Source organism: Ruditapes philippinarum, unplaced genomic scaffold (genome assembly GCF_026571515.1).
Source record: "Ruditapes philippinarum isolate M1 unplaced genomic scaffold, ASM2657151v2 ctg17435_1_1_1_1, whole genome shotgun sequence".
Lineage (NCBI taxonomy): Eukaryota > Metazoa > Mollusca > Bivalvia > Venerida > Veneridae > Ruditapes > Ruditapes philippinarum.
The window spans coordinates 4550-20754 of NW_026854424.1; the positions used below are offsets into that span (position 1 = coordinate 4550).

The 16205-nt window shown below is 32.2% G+C and overlaps 1 long non-coding RNA gene across 1 annotated transcript; it reads right to left on the reverse strand.

The window, feature by feature from the left end:
* Nucleotides 1-4197: 4197 nt before the first annotated feature.
* On the reverse strand, nucleotides 4198-15129 carry LOC132740089 (uncharacterized). Its single transcript, XR_009627100.1, has 4 exons — nucleotides 14890-15129; nucleotides 14555-14641; nucleotides 5775-5920; nucleotides 4198-5025 (listed from the first exon to the last, which is right to left on the reverse strand). It is a non-coding gene; the product is annotated as an uncharacterized LOC132740089 (long non-coding RNA).
* Nucleotides 15130-16205: the final 1076 nt, after the last annotated feature.

Genomic DNA, 16205 nt, shown 5'->3' on the forward strand with positions numbered 1-16205 from the left:
ATAAATAAAAATAAAAGGGATCATTATGGTTATAAATAAAAAACAAAGTTGGGAATCCCTTGAACAGTTTTAAATTACACATAAATGCAAAAATTGAAAAATTGAAGCATTCTTTAAAACACAAAATATAGAAGGACCAACTTAAAGTTTTCCTTTTTTTAAAATAAAGAAAATCACACGATAGTGATAACATTGGTGTTGAACCAAGTTTTTCAGAAACCTAAATCATGTTGGGCATATAGACTGGCAATCAAAAATAGAAGGTAAATGTTGGCGGTATAACATTAAAAAGGAAAGAAATAGAAGTAAATAAAAACTTTTAGGTAATTAGCATGAATGTAAATTTTATGGCAATTTTTTTTTGCACAATTGGTTTTCATAATTTTAAGTGGCATTGGATGTTTAAGTAAAGACGTTAAGTCTTTTGGTAAATAGTGGAGCTACTAAAAGTTTACTTATCAAATGTGTATGGTCATTTAAAAGTTGTAAAACCATGTATTATCCGTCTCAAACAATATATTTCATTTATAAAAAGGCAAGCTCTCATTACATGATTTGGGAAACTTAATATATGAATGTAAAACGAGTTTATGTTAAATGAATTAAAATCTTATTAATAATAATGACTATTCATTACAGGGCCAAATTTATTATATCTACCACTGTAATATCAACATACTTTTTGTCCTTATATAATCTTATAATTATTAAACTACGTTACACTGGTGGCCTAAATATTGCAATCTTTTTGTCCTCAATAATTATAAATCTCATTATTTATTTACCTACCAAACACAAGTGGGCAACAACCAATACATACCATCTAGTCCTTATCTCCCTAACTATTATTACCCCAACTTAACTGGTGCCATCTATTGATATAATATCTAGTCTTGGAATATCCTACCTACACTGGTGGCCCACTATTAATTCCTATTAAGCCTTTAATATATCTTATTATAAATACCCCTACCTAAAACTTGGTGGGCCACTATTACAAACTATCTCAGTCTTGGAAAATCTAATCATTAATACTACCTACACTGTGGGCCCACTATCAAAATCTTATTCAACCTTACTATAACCTCATTAATAAATACCTACCTACACTGGTGGGGCCACTATCCCAAACTATCTAGTCTTGAAATATCTTATTATGAATACCTACCTACACTTGGTGGGCCACTAATAAAAATCTTATTCAGCCTTACTATACCTCATTATAAATACCTACCTACACTGGTGGGTCAGTATTACAAACTATCTAATTCTTGAAATATCTTATAATTAAATACCTACCCTACCACTGGTGGGCCACTAACAATCCAACTAGTCTTGAAATTCTTATTATACAATACCTACTTACACTGGTGGGCCACTATTACAAACTATCTAGTCCTGAAATATCTAATCATTAACACCTACACTGTGTGGGCCACTATTACAAACTATCTTAGTCTTGAAATATCTAATCATTAACACCTACCTACACTTGGTGGGCCACTATTACAAAACCTATCTAGTCTTGAAATATCTAATCATTAACACCTTTTACCACTGGTGGGCACTATTAAAACTATCTAGTCTTGAAATATCTAATCATTAACACCTACACTGGTGGGCCACTACTTACAAACTATCTAGTCTTGAAATATCTAATCATTTAACACTACACTGGTGGGCCACTATTACAAACTATCTAGTCTTGAAATATCTTATTATAAATACCTACCTACACTGGTGGGCCACTATTTACAAACTATCTACGTCTTGAAATATCTAATCATTAACACCTACACTGGTGGGCCACTAATTACAAAATATCTAGTCTTGAAATATCTTATTATAAATACCAGTACCTACAACTGGTGGGCCCACTATTACAAAACTATCTAGTCTTGAAATATCTAATCATTAACACCTACACTGGTGGGCCACTATCACAAACTATCTAGTCTTGAAATATCTTATTATAAATACCTACCTACACTGGTGGGCCACTATTACAAACTATCTAGTCTTGAAATTTCTAATCATTAACACCTACCTACACTGGTGGGTCACTATTAAAATCTTATTCAACCTTTCTCTACATCATTATGAATACCTACCTACACTTGTGGGCCACTATTACAAACTATCTAGTCTTGAAATATCTTATTAAACTAAAACCTACCTACACTGGTGGGCCACTATTACAAACTATTTAGTCTTGAAAAATATCTAATTAATTATACCTACCTACATTGGTGAGCGACTATTATATCACATTATGTCCTTATATATCTTATTTACTACCTACAGTTTTGGCAAAATATTTCATCTCATTGTAATTGGGGTGTCTGAAAATGTTCTTTAATTGACCATTTTTAGTACTTAGTTTTTGAATATGTTTGAATCTGTATGTGTTTATATTTATAACAGAAAATACATTGAAGTAAGCAACAAAATCTTTTTACAGAATACGCCATTTTAACATTAATGCAGTAATGGGTTAACTTAATCTGTTACTGCACTGAGGTGACAAAAAATGTTCACTTTGGTGTTGATCTAGTATGTTCACAATGTGTGTACAGATTGTTATATTATGCTAATATAAAAAATTTCTCAATATGGTAAATTGAATTTTTAACAGTAAGTTAAATCCAAATATATCCCCAAGTCTAACCTTGACCTTTTTTTGGACAATGAACCCCCCCTTGCACAAAAACATACTACTACAGTATTTGTATATTGGAAGCTTACATTTGCCAGCTAACAGATGGATAGACTGCTGCATGCAAAAAAAACTGTTGTGTCAAAACACACAACAAACAAGAGGGCCATGATGGCCGCTGAGGTCGCTTCATCTGTATAATAGCCCCCCCCCAACCCCACCACCCCAACGTTGCAGGGCAATTTAACCCAAGGGCTTTTTTATTTGCACAAACTTGGTAGACACACCCATAAGAAAGATGTTTCATGCTAAACATCTAAGCTCTAGCTCATTAGGGGCTTTTTAAAAGAAGATTTTTTTTTAAAGTTTTTTACTATACACAATATAGTTAAAAACAATGACACCCCTGGGGCCGTCCAGTTTTGACCCCAGGGGCTTTTATTTGAAACAAACTTTGTAGACACTTACTAGAATATGTTTCATGCTTAATATCTAAACTCTAGCTATTTGGGTTTTTTCAAAGAAGATTTTAAGTTTTTGCTATACACATATAAAGAAAATCAATGACCCCCGGGGCGGGTCCAATTTTGACCCCAGGTCTTTTATTTGAACAAACTTTGTAGACACCCACTAAAAGATGTTTCATGCTTAATATCTTAGCTCTAGCTATTTGGGTTTTTTCAAAGAAGATTTTTTAAGTTTTTGCTATACACATATAAGGAAAATCAATGACCCCCGGGCGGTGCCAATTTTGACCTCAGGGCTTTTATTTGAACAAACTTGATAGACATCTATTAGAACATGTTTCATGCTAAATATCTTATCTCTAACTCTTTTGGTTCTTTAAAAGAAGATTTTTAAAGTTTTTACTATATGCATATAGGGAAAATCAATGACCCCTGGGGCGGGGCCAATTTTGACCCCAGGGCTTTTATTTGAACAAACTTGGTAGACACCTATTAGAACATGTTTCATGCTAAATATCTTAGCTCTAGCTCTTTCGGTTCTTTAAAAGAAGATTTTTTAAGTTTTTACTATATGCATATAGGGAAAATCAATGAACCCCCGGGGCTGGGCCAATTTTGACCCCAGGGCTTTTATTTGAACAAACTTGGTAGACACGCACTAGAACATGTTTCATGCCAAACATCTAAGCTCTAGCTCTTATGGTTTTTTAAAAGAAGATATTTAAAGTTTTTTCTTTTGGTTGCCATGGCAACCAGAGTTCTGCATGGAATTAAATTCTTTGAACAATTTTTAAAGGTGACCACCAAAGGAACATTCCTGTGAAGTTTGGATGAAATTTGCTTAGTGGTTTATGAGGAGATGTCATTTAAAGTAAAAGATTACGGACGGACGGACGCCGGACGGACGCCGGACGGACGCCGGACGAAAAGCGATCACAAAAGCTCACCCTGTCACTTTGTGACAGGTGAGCTAAAAAGAAATATAATAATTACGATTGTTACACATTATCTGTCTCCAGTATCAAAAAAAATAAATAACAGCTACAATTTTAACTTCTATCAATATAGAATCTATATAAAGAGCTAAATTTTTTGATAATAAAAAGGATTTGATTCTGTGTAAGTACATATATCATTACTTTAACTTTAAAGAGGTTTCTTAAAAAAATATATCAATAGCATGAATATTAGTTTTAATTTACAGTATAAAAACAAGCTACTTTCAGTAAATTTCTTCAAAAAGCATCCTAAATAGAGGGTACATGTTACTAAGGTTTAACACTAAATTTATTGAAGGAGGTGAATAAAATAATATTATACGAGCCTCTGGCGAGAATATTGTTTTATTCAACTTGTTCAATAAATTTAGTATGGAACCTATAAGAATATAATATTCTATTTACCACATACCCAAAAAGAGAACGGCTTAAAGTTAAAGTGAGTCATTTTCATTGACGCGCCTATAGTGTTACGCTAACATTAGCGCGCAATCTATGACGTCATGACAAAGTGTTATTACACTAGAGTAATATTGATTTATCAAATGGCTTTATTACACTCATGTGCCGGGGTTTATGTGAAAATTAGAGTTATTTAAACAGGTAAAAAATTTGACATTAGCAAAATTTTACAACATATACCTTATAACAATGGAAAAAAGCAGTTCTGACTAATATTTAAAACATCATTTACAAATGAAACATACTGTAACTTAAAAAAATCTATAACTGCTAAAAATCCATTAATTTCAAGCTGATCCATTTCTTGTGTTTGTGTACACTATTGTCATTATTGTTGTGCTATATTTCTGCTCTGTTTCATTGATGGTGTCATCCATTACCCTTGATTTGGTTTTTCACATCCGCTTAATATAAAACTTCCATACTGTATACCCAACCAGACCTGAAAAGAAGAAAAAAAAATTTAATGTCAAAAAAAAATCATGAGAAACAAAATATTCATAAGTTAAATACATGTCATGTGTAATAATCAATATGCAACCCTCATTCTTCCAGACACTTGAACCCTTAACCTGGTGGAACATGGGGCCATCAGCCTTTGTCACAGTAAAGAGCAGGCCAACCTGCACTTTTGTGGAGTCTTACCAAGTCCTCAACTGTTGGCAGCTCAATTTTTTAGTTTATTTTCTAATTCACCTAAACTTTGAATTAGCGGTTCTAAATTCAAAGCAAGGTCAATATCTATTTCACAAGTTGAGCAGGTAAAGTGCTATTTAAAACAGACTTGTCATGCTTTCTTCTTGTACCTGATTCTTGCAAAATTAATTGATTTAACATTATCTGCAACTTTTAAAATAGCAAACCTATGTTTAGACTTAAGGTCAGGAAATATTACTTAAGTTGCATCATTAGGGCCTACAAAATTTGATATCTGATTGCCAATTTTGTCAGCTCTTTTCTTATACAATCATGTAGTATACAAAAGAACACCAATTTTTTTTAAACAACTTCTTGAAAGTAATAGCCAACCTATATATAGACAGAAGGGGCAGGAAATATACTTTTTATTTGTATAATGGCTTAATGCCTAATATCCTGAAATAAGTTATACATTTGACATTTAAGACCAACCTACAAGTACCAGACTGTACCATTTGTTGTTGGAATTAGTTTTGGAAATGATTTACTTACCTAGAAATCCTAAAATCCACAAATAAGCAATTTGTTTTGGAAGTGGTTAGTTGATAGTTTCATAATCAAACTTAACAGTAACCAGAAGTTCTTTGATGACAATTGCTAAAATCATCCATGATTTTCAACCAAACTTGTTCAGCTCTCTGGAATATAGATATTACCTCTTACATGTAAGATTAACACAATGTGATATTTTAGTACTTGATACAAAATATTTCCTGTCTTGAGGGTTTTAACACAGATTTTAACACATTTTTTTTGGTTTATACCTTTGCAGATGATTTACCTAAATGACATTCCTGGAAAATTAACTAGTAACTACCAATTTCTATATAAGTGATCTACTACTTCTACATGATTTTTTAATCAGCAGTGAGAGAGATAATGTTGAACTATAAACCCTGGATTATTTATTAAATGCTCTCCCTATGGAGCTAAGCAGGCGGGCCAGAGCGAATCCTGCAACAAACAGTTGTAACTCACATTAAATAAAAGAGATTCAACCATTTTCATATAATTATCATACAAGTATATGTAATATGCAACCCTAGTTTAAGCTTTTCATTTTATTTACTTATTTTTTCTGCTTTAGTTCTAAGTCACACAAACAGAGTATAGGTCATATGGCAACTTTCCAACTTTACTTATGAAAGAAGACCCTAAATGTCCTTCGGTGCATTTTTTTCAGGCACAAACAGGCACCTGAGTAGAACCACAGAGGTTCAGTTAGCTAGCTGGATGGCTTCCTCACATAAAAGAACCCAAAGTCTCTGCTGTGATTCAAAGCTCTGAGATACAAGTGATCTAAAGGCAATAACCATTTGAACAATTATCTTATAGATTAAAAATAATGAACATATTTCATGTAACAGAATAACACCTGACTAATACATTGTTATTCCATCTTATTCCAAATTATCTTTAGTCTACAACAACCTTAATTTCAGCACATTTTAACCATCACCTTAGAAATTTTCACAAGTGATTAAATCTACCTAAATTTTTGTAGTTTGTAAAAGTGGCCCACCAGTGTAGGTAGGTATTAATAATAAGATATTTCAAGACTAGATTGTTTGTAATAATAGGCCCACCAGTGTACCGGTAGGTATTAATAATAAGATATTTCAAGACTAGATAGTTTGTAATAGTGGCCCACCAGTGTAGGTAGGTATTTATAATGAGGTAAATAAGGTTGAATAAGATTTAATAGTGGGCCACCAGTGTAGGTAGGTATTAATAATGAGATATTTCAAGACAAGTTAGTTAGTAATAGTGGCCCACCAGTGTAGGTAGGTATTTATAATGGGGTATAGTAATGTTGAATAAGATTTTAATAGTGGCCCACCAGTGTAGGTAGGTATTAATGATTAGATTTTCCAAGACTAGATAGTTTGTAATAGTGGCCCACCAGTGTAGGTAGGTATTAATAATAAGATATTTCAAGACTAGATAGTTTGTAATAGTGGCCCACCAGTGTAGGTAGGTATTAATAATAAGATATTTCAAGACTAGATAGTTTGTAATAGTGGCCCACCAGTGTAGGTAGGTATTAATAATGAGATATTTCAAGACTAGATAGTTTGTAATAGTGGCCCACCAGTGTAGGTAGGTATTTATAATAAGATATTTCAATACTAGATATATTGTAATAGTGGCCCACCAGTGTAGGTAGGTATTTATAATGGGGTATAGTAATGTTGAATAAGATTTTAATAGTGGCCCACCAGTGTAGGTAGGTATTAATGATTAGATTTTCCAAGACTAGATAGTTTGTAATAGTGGCCCACCAGTGTAGGTAGGTATTCATAATAAGATATTTCAAGACTAGATAGTTTGTGATAGTGGCCCACCAGTGTAGGTAGGTATTTATAATGAGGTATAGTAAGGTTGAATAAGATTTTAATAGTGGCCCACCAGTGTAGGTAGGTATTAATGATTAGATTTTCCAAGACTAGATAGTTTGTAATAGTGGCCCACCAGTGTAGGTAGGTATTCATAATAAGATATTTCAAGACTAGATAGTTTGTAATAGTGGCCCACCAGTGTAGGTAGGTATTCAAAATAAGATATTTCAAGACTAGATAGTTTGTAATAGTGGCCCACCAGTGTAGGTAGGTATTAATAATAAGATATTTCAATACTAGATATATTGTAATAGTGGCCCACCAGTGTAGGTAGGTATTTATAATAAGATATTTCAAGACTAGATTGTTTGTAATAGTGGCCCACCAGTGTAGGTAGGTATTAAAAATAAGATATTTCAAGACTAGATAGTTTGTGATAGTAGCCCACCAGTGTAGGTAGATACTTATAATGAGGTATAGTAAGGTTGAATAAGATTTTAATAGTGGCCAACCAGTGTAGTAAGTATAAATGATTAGATTTTCCAAGACTAGATAGTTTGTAATAGTGGCCCACCAGTGTAGGTAGGTATTAATAATAAGATATTTCAAGACTAGATAGTTTGTACTAAGGCCCACCAGTGTAGGTAGGTATTAATAACAAGATATTTCAAGACAAGATAGTTTGAAAAAGTAGCCCACCAGTGAAGGTAGGTATTTATAATGATGTATAATAAGGCTGAATAAGATTTTAATAGTGCGCCACCAGTGTAGGTAGGTATTAATGATTAGATATTTCAAAGCTAGATAGTGTGATAGTGGCCCACCAGTGTAGGTAGGTATTAATAATAAGATATTTCAAGACAAGATAGTTTGTAATAGTGGCCCACCAGTGTAGGTAGGTATTCATAATAAGATATTTCAAGACTAGATAGTTTGTAATAGTGGCCCACCAGTGTAGGTAGGTATTAATAATAAGATATTTCAAGACTAGATAGTTTGTAATAGTGGCCAACCAGTGTAGGTAGGTATTAATAACAAGATATTTCAAGACAAGATAGTTTGAAATAGTAGCCCACCAGTGAAGGTAGGTATTTATAATGATGTATAGTAAGGCTGAATAAGATTTTAATAGTGCGCCACCAGTGTAGGTAGGTATTAATGATTAGATATTTCAAAGCTAGATAGTGTGTGATAGTGGCCCACCAGTGTAGGTAGGTATTTATAATAAGATATTTCAAGACAAGATAGTTTGTAATAGTGGCCCACCAGTGTAGGTAGGTATTCATAATAAGATATTTCAAGACTAGATAGTTTGTGATAGTGGCCCACCAGTGTAGGTAGGTATTAATTACAAGATATTTCAAGACAAGATAGTTTGTAATAGTAGCCCACCAGTGAAGGTAGGTATTTATAATGATGTATAGTAAGGCTGAATAAGATTTTAATAGTGTGCCACCAGTGTAGGTAGGTATTAATGATTAGATATTTCAAGACTAGATAGTTTGTGATAGTGGCCCACCAGTGTAGGTAGGTTTTAATAAGGAGATATTTCAAGACTAGATAGTTTGTAATAGTGGCCCACCAGTGTAGGTAGGTATTCATAATAAGATATTTCAAGACTAGATAGTTTGTGATAGTGGCCCACCAGTGTAGGTAGGTATTAATAATAAGATATTTCAAGACTAGATAGTTTGTAATAGTGGCCCACCAGTGTAGGTAGGTATTAATAATAAGATATTTCAAGACTAGATAGTTTGTAATAGTGGCCCACCAGTGTAGGTAGGTATTCATAATAAGATATTTCAAGACTAGATAGTTTGTGATAGTGGCCCACCAGTGTAGGTAGGTTTTAATAATAAGATATTTCAAGACTAGATAGTTTGTAATAGTGGCCCACCAGTGTAGGTAGGTATTCATAATAAGATATTTCAAGACTAGATAGTTTGTATTTGTGGCCCACCAATGTAGGTAGGTATTAATAATAAGATATTTCAAGACAAGATAGTTTGTAATAGTGGCCCACCAGTGTAGGTAGGTATTATAGTAAGATATGTTAATGACATTTAGGATTTAATAGTGGGCCACCAGTGTAGGTAGGTATTAATGATTAGATATTTTAAGACTAGATAGTTTGTATAAATAGTGGCTCACCAGTGTAGGTAGGTATTTATAATGAGGTATAGTGAGGTTGAATAAGATTTAATAGTAGGCCTCTAGTGTAGGTAGGTATAAATGATTAGATATTTCAAGACTAGATGGTATATAAAAGTGGCCCACCAGTGTATGTAGGTATTAAAATAAGATATGTTAAGGATATATAGGATTTAAGAGTGGCCCACCAGTGTAGGTAAGTTACATTAATAATTAAATATTTCAAGTCTAAATAGTTTGTAATAATGGCCTACCAGTGTAGATAGTTATTAATGTTTAGATATTTCAAGACGGTATATAATACTGGGACACCAGTGTAGGTAGGTATTATAATGAGTCAATGAGATATATTAAGGCTAAATAAGATTTAATATAGGGTCACCAGTGTAGCCTAGGTACATGTAGGTATTAATGCTAAGATATTTCAAAACTAGATAGCATGTAATGGTGGCCAACAAGGGCAGGTAGGTATTATTATGAGATATGCTAAGGGGTAAAGTCAAAAATAATGAGGCAAAAATTTGAAAATAGGGTCAAAATTGAAATTTCATATTTCTACTTATTTTTCACCTAAAACCATGTGATATTGATTGATGTTTAATGCCGAGTAATTGGATTTTATCTAACACAACACAAATTGTATAAATCAACATTTTATTTCAACTTATTAACAAAAATTAACAAAACCAATGCTTTATAAAATTGTGTCACTATACTTCCTAATGTTAATTAAATCAAATGTGTTGTTATATTTTAGTAACAGTAGTGATGTACGGATAAAAAATATACCATTTTTTTATCAGTAGTTTTACAACAGAAAAAAAAATGCTATTGTTTTGTTACTTAAGTCTGATTTTCTTTAATGTAAGAACATCAAGTTTTTCTAAAGTTGGAGAAAATTGGGCAGAGAAATAAAAAAGTAGTTGTTAGTATGTATTAATAATTACTTTGATGTAAAATAAAGTTTCCAAATATTTCAACCTCTCAAAAAAAAAATAATAAGCAGTCAAATTTAACTTGTATTTTATAAAAAAAGCGTTACACTCCTGACATGACTGGCATAAGTTATTTAAACGATAAAAGTTCTTTACAGAAACATTGGAGGTAAAAATAACATAAGAAACACATGTACAGAACAACACTGATGTTTGAAAACATACTGATAGGTTATTACATTTGAGAATAATTCTTAGAGCAAAGATATGAAGTTACACTTAAAACCGAAAACAAGTTTATAACATGTAAACAATTAGCAAAAAAAATGGAAATAAAGGTTATAAACATTAATTAAGCTTCTGTTCCTAACCAAAAGGAAAATATGAAAATGATTCGTACCATGAAGAATCTATTTCACAAAAAAATGCACAATTTCAATTTAACATTTGAGTGTTACACTCCTGACACATTCAGGCAAGCGACTTAATATCTTAAAATATTGATTTAAAATATTTTTTAATGAAATACTTAAGACAAGTATAAGTTTTCTATGTTAATTGTTCCTTTTTGTTTATCTTGCCTTTTTAAAAACATTTTGTTGAAAAATAAGTGACCTTTTTCAAACCTTTACTATATATATGTGAACCATCTGAGTGTAAACATTTTCTTTTTTATATATGTTCTACTTGCTTTCTACCCCTGGTAGAAAACCATACTGGTTTAAGAGAACATTTATTTAAATAAAAAGATAAAAAGAAGCTACAAATTTAAACTACATAAAGTACAAACATTAACAGTAACTGTTCAAACTGTGTTACACTCCTGACACAAGATGTGCACTTGGAACTGTTTATTTTGAAAATATATGATTTCTATGATCTTAAGTCATTCAAGTTAAAAATTGAAGCGGTATTCCGCGCTCAGGAAGAAGAATTGTCATTTTGAGTGTCTGAACAATATCTTCAAAGGACTGCCGGAAAACATCCTCTTTGGCTGGCCAACTGTACTCGTCAGCACCTCCGCTTGCTTTAAGGAACCTAACTTGGATCTCCAATGGTTATGTTAGGAGTATCCCCATGAACACATTTATCTTGCAAGACAGGGCTTTGCACATATTCTGTAAACACACATGGTCTGTATAGGATCCATTCTTTGACATATTTTCAATATATTTGGTTAAGTCACTTGCCAAGATTTGCTCTAATTCCAATTTGTCAGTCTGAAAAATAAAATTGTAAATTGTATTTTTTTTTTATGAAATCAATGATTTAAAGATATAAAATTACAAGTTTTTTAAATAAAAATATTAATAATTAAATGAATTTCAGGCATGACTTTAAAACTAAGCTTGATAAATACCTTTGGTAAGCTTTGCATGTGATGAATTTCTTTGCTTCTCAACTGAGTGTGACTTTGTTGAGTCATCCCAAGGGCATCTAACTGATCACTGCTGGCCCAAAAGAAACAATTGCCGTCATCAGGAGTAGTACCTGTAATCTTCCAACCTTTTCTGCGAATTTTATTTTCAAACTCGCTTAGAGTTTCATTTTTATGCTCTGTTGAGTAGTTATATATATAAGACTCAATGCTGTCTGTAAGCACACCTCTCAGGTTAGTCTCTCTCTCACAATTGTTAGTATTACTAGCTACTACTTTATTAAGGTTAGGTATAAAGCAAAAGCAGAGCAAAAATGCAGTGTTTTGGCAGAATTAAAATGGTTAGTGTTTTAAAAGACTAAGGACTACAATAACTGAAAATTGAATATGCAGGAACTGCATTCAAAAAATGTGATAACAAAAATGATTGCAGAATTAACAGTAATTATCATAGATGAAAAAAAAATTACTGTACATGTATGTCTTTATTGTTATTGACTTGGTTACTGTTTAGAAATAATATCAAATCTCATCATAAAAATTGGCATATTTGTTGACATGAGTTTTATAGTGTTTTTTTGATATCTACTTCAATTGTTTATTAGTCTGCTGAAAATAAAACAAAGTTTGAACTACAATTGCCGAAAAAGAAAAAAAATGTCAGGAGTGTAACACTTTTCACTATTCTTACATACTGTATTTTACTTATATTGCATACTTAATCTTCAATAATTGTATATAAATGCTTTGTTCTGCAAAGAGTATATACATTATTTTAATTTCTCACTAATTTCTTTAGTGTATTATCATTAAATTTTAATGATTATACTTGTCAATAGTAGACATTTAGGAAATTTTGATGTTATTTAAGTAAATATACTAAAAACAGAACTTAAGCATTGTGGTTTCTTAAAAAAAACAAAAAAAACAAATACTTAATTACTTTTCCTTATGAATAGTGGCAAGAATCATATTTAGATACAAAATTTATATGGTATATTCCTGAAATCGTTACAAGGTTAAAAGATGGCAAAAAGTGTTACACTCCTGACATCTTTGATGATCATGTACAGAAAGTGCATGATTTAGTTAACTTGAACTAATGTCACTGCTGACATCACTGGGACTCATGTTTTTGAAAAAGAAAGAATATATTAATATAACACCTTATATGCAATAAGGAAATCAGTAAAAGTACAAGATGTTACACTCCTGACACTGAGCACTGTCATTATTTTGAATCGAAACCGAGTCAATAACATTTATAGCATAGAAAAAAGAGAATTTATATTCTTAACTATATACAATGGTCAAAATGTTAAAAGCAAGGAAAAGCTGTTCATAACAAAGATATAAGCAGAAACTTTACTGTTAGTACAAACCATGCTTTTTTTAAAGTACATTTTATTTTACAACCACTGACTTTAGTGACTGGATAACCAGGTGGGATACCTACATTTTACAAAAAAAAAATAAGAAAAAGCAATTGCGAGAGCATAAGATATATAACGTATGTGACAAAAATTGTCATTTAAGAAACTGTTTTTCTGTATCAGGAATAGAGAATCATCATTTGTGTTAAATGTCACACTAAAAGTGTTACACTCCTGACATTTTAGGGTAATTTTTTTCTTGTATCTTTTTCATTTGTAGCGTGATGTCCCTGAAACTTGGCATATTTTACAACACTGATAGATGCTATATTTAGCACTTATAACAATATACACAACTATTAAAATATTAATCTGGGTAGCCTTTAAATGTTTGGCCTCATTATTTTTGACTTTACCCTAAGGCTAAATAGGATTTAATAGTGGGCCACCAGTGTAGGTAGGTATTAATAGTTAGTTATTTCAAGACTAGATGGTATTTGATAGTAGGCTAGCAGTGTAGGTAGGTATAATTTATTTCATAATACTGCACGTTTGTAACGTCACTTTTCATTGGATAATCGTGACGTTTATATAGTTTTATATACACGGCTGTTGTCGATTCATAAAGAAATCTTACTTTTTTCTCTAAAAAATGATGCTTGCTGTATTATAAATTTGTTATAAAGATTGCTGAAAGGTTATATTGCTGTATATAAATGGCTGTTTGCAATATAACCCTCGCCTAGGGGCTCTGGTTATATTTACAAATAGCCATTTATATAGGGCCATATAACCTGTCAACAATCTTTAAACTAATAATATATTTCAAGACTAGATAGCAGGTAATAGTGGCCAAGAAGTGTAGGTAGGTATTTATAATTAGATATTTCAAGACTAGATGGTATGTAATAGTGGGTTGCCAGTGTAGGTATATACAGTAGTAGTCCAACTTATTAGACTTGTCAAAGAGACAGCGAGATAATTTTGGACGGGCGCTGTCTTTTTGACAGTAAGAAAAAAAAAGTCTGTAAAATGGGTCAAACCGTTCACGCCAAATTAATTAGGCTAATACAGTAGATACATGTAAGTGACTCACATATGGCTTGAACTTTTGGCTAGCTGTACGGCTAGATATTTCCTTCCATTTTTTCCTAAACGGCTAAAGCCTCATCAGTCCAGAGCTCTGAAAGACATCAGCAAAACATGATACTAACAGAGCATATTTTATCTTACAAAGCAAATTGAACCACATGAATATTATAAAAACAAAACATTGTCATTGGTCGGCAATTCACGTATTGCTTAACATAGAAAAAGGCTGAAATGTATTTGGGCCGATTTAGTTTTGGGACGAAACGTCCTGTTGAACGTGTGTTTCGAAATTAATATATATAAAAAGCAGTAAATAAACTAAGCAGCAAAAGTATTTACCGTAGCCCAGCTTACACCCTTCTTCTTATTTTTCCTTGCCACAAATCGGACACTGTTTTAAGTTTCAAGTTGTAAAATCATTTTTTCAGCTTCATCGTCGCTTTTTGCTATTACAGTAGCCATGTTGGATGTAGAGGGCGGAGTTACGGTTATTACCGTAACCTTACGGTTTCTACCGTAACCTCTCCTCACTGGTGTCCCCGTATGTACCTACCGCGAATGGTGGGTCAATAGCGATTACTGTTTAAATCAAAATCAGGGTAAAAGAAAAAGCCCGTGTTAAATAAACATGTACATCATCTTCCTCTTAATTTCTTCTTCTTCTTCTATAAAAATGTCTAGAAACAATTTAATGAATTAAATAGCCATGCATGGTGTCCGTTTTCTTTCTCTGTTTAATCGTCATGCACACCCGTGTTCTTTGTTTCTTGTAAAATGTTGCTCGGTGTATGTCATATACATGTTTTTGTATTTCCAACAATTATAAAGATACTTCAGCAAGATTGAAGTTTTAGTTCCTTCTATTTTACCTGTATCTAGTTGGTTATTTTTTAATACTGTATAATCTCCCATAGGATATGTTGCCTGCTTTTTGAGTTTGTCTTTTGATGGCTTGTTTGTGATACGCAGACTTCGTAACTTTGATCCCCATTTCACAATTTCATTTCATTTGCCTCATTATTTTCTTTTGAGGGCACACACATCAATTTACTCGGATACTATATGTTATATACCGCTACTCTTGAGTCATTGAACCGCCGTTTTTCTCTATCTTATTAGAAAAATGAGTGTGCTGGGCCTCCAAAGCTACTTAGTCCATCAATACGACCTAGCATCGTGATAATATAAACTGGTGCAAAATCTAACACATTGAAAAGGAAACATAAATAACATTGTGTTCATGGATTTTGTGCAAATTAAAAATGCATAAGATCTTGATTGTTATTATGCTTTGATAAGAACAACTTGCTGATATCTATGCCAAGTACATATACAGTAGATAAAGGAAGACATATTGTACCTCGTCTTGCAAGCCTAAACTATATTGTATCTTGAACGCTGTCTTGTGCGATGACAAGCACGTGTTACTTCCGATCACTGTAGAACATTACTATGATACAAACAAACTAAGAACTCAAAAGATTTAAGTTCATTCATGTCATTCATTCATTCATTCATTCATTCATTCATTCATTCATTCATTCATTCATTCATTCAATGGCATAATTGAATGGTCAATGTCCCTTCAGAATGTTGCTGGCGTTCTAACCGGTAGGGGACTTATGTATTACTTGCACTACTATGATAAATGCTTG